Genomic DNA, 2,030 nt, shown 5'->3' with positions numbered 1-2,030 from the left:
GACCTGTATGCTCTCGTTGGCTGGCCCTCGCTACATATTTGTCACGAAACCCACTGGCTCCAGGTCATCTAAGTCTTTGCTAGGTAAAGCCCCGACTTTTCTCAGCTCACTGGTCACCATAGCAACACCAACCCGTAGCACGCGCTCCAGCAGGTATATTTCACTGGTCATCCCCAAAGCCAACACTTCCTTTGGCTGCCTTTCCTTCCAGTTCTCTGCTGCCAATGACTGGAATGAATTGCAAAAATCACTGAAGCTGGGGACTTATATCTCCCTCTCTAACTTTAAGCATCAGCTGTTAGAGCAGCTTACCGATCAATGTACCTGTACACAGCCATTCTGTAAATAGCCCACCCAACTACCTCATCCCCATATTGTTCTTTATCTTCTTGCTCTTTTGCACCCCAGTATCAACATCTTCATCTGCACATCTATCACTCCAGTGTTAATGCTAAATTGTAATTATTTTGCCTCTACGGCCTATTTATTGCCTTACCTCCCTAATTCTTCTACATTTGCACACACTGTTCATTGTGTTATGGACTGTACGTTTGTTTATGTGTAACTCTGTGTTCTTGTTTGTGTCACACTGTTTTGCTTTATCTTGGCCAGGTCGCAGTTGTGAATGAGAACTTGTTCTCAAAAGTCCTACCTGGTTAAATAAATACAGTTGAAAGAAAAATATAATAAATAAAAAAGAAACATATGGTTCTGTGCTTGCTGGGTGCTGTGTGATAGCTTTGAGCAGCTATGTTAGGCCTATACGGCCCCAATTCTTTACATTGCCTTGCAAAAGTATTCATCCGCCCTTTGCTTTTTTACTATTTTGTTGCATTACAACCTGTCATTTAAATTGATTGGATTTATATTGATTGGATTTCATGTAATGGACATACACAAAATAGTCCAAATTAGTGAAGTGAAATTTTAAAAAATAACTTGTTTCACAAAATCTAAAAAAAATGTAAGCGGAAAAGTAGTGCGTGCATATGTGTTCGCCCCCTTTGCTATGAAGCCCCTAAATAAGATCTGGTGCAACCAATTACCTTCAGAAGTCACACAATTAGTCAAATAAAGCCCACCTGTGTGCAATCGAAGTGTCACATGATCTGTCACATGATCTTAGTATATATACACCTGATCTGAAAGGCCCCAGAGTCTGCAACACGACTAAGCAAGGGGTTTGGTTATAAAGAAAATATCTAAAACTTTGAACATCCCACGGAGAACAATTAAATCCAAGCAAGTGGCACCATGAGGACCAAGGAGCTCACTAAACAGGTCAGGGACAAAGTTGTGGAGAAGTACAGATCAGGGCTGGGTAATAAACAAATATCTAAAACGTTGAACATTCCACGGAGAGCAATTAAATCCATTATTAAAAAATGGAAAGAATATGGCACCACAACAAACCTGCCAAGAGAGGACCACCCACCAAAACTCACGGACCAGGCATGGAGGGCATTAATCTGAGAGGCAACAAAGAGACCAAAGATAACCCTGAAGGAGCTGCAAAGCTCCATAGTGGAGATTGGAGTATCTGTCCATAGGACCACTTTAAGCCGTACTCTCCACAGAGCTGGGCTTTACGGAAGAGTGGCCAGAAAAAAAGCCATTGCTCGCCAAAAGGTATGTGGGAGACTCCCCAAACATATGGAAGAAGGTTCTCTGGTCAGATGAGACAAACATTTAGCTTTTTGGCCATCAAGGAAAATGCTATTTCTGGCACAAACCCAACACCTCTCATCACCCAGAGAATATCATCCCCACAGTGAAGCATGGTGGTGGCAGCATCATGCTCTGGGGAGGTTTTTCATCAACAGGGACAGGGAAACTGGTCAGAATTAAAGGAATGATGGATGACGCTAAATACAGGGAAATTATTGAGGGAAACCTGTTTCAATCTTCCAGAGATTTGAGACTGGGACGGAGGTTCACCGTCCAGCAGGACAATGACCCTATGCATACTGCTAAAGCAACACTCGAGTGGTTTAAGGTGAAACATTTAAATGTCTTGGAATGGCCTAGTC

Source organism: Oncorhynchus kisutch, linkage group LG15 (assembly GCF_002021735.2).
Source record: "Oncorhynchus kisutch isolate 150728-3 linkage group LG15, Okis_V2, whole genome shotgun sequence".
Classification (NCBI taxonomy): domain Eukaryota; kingdom Metazoa; phylum Chordata; class Actinopteri; order Salmoniformes; family Salmonidae; genus Oncorhynchus; species Oncorhynchus kisutch.
This window is presented reverse-complemented; position numbering follows the sequence as displayed.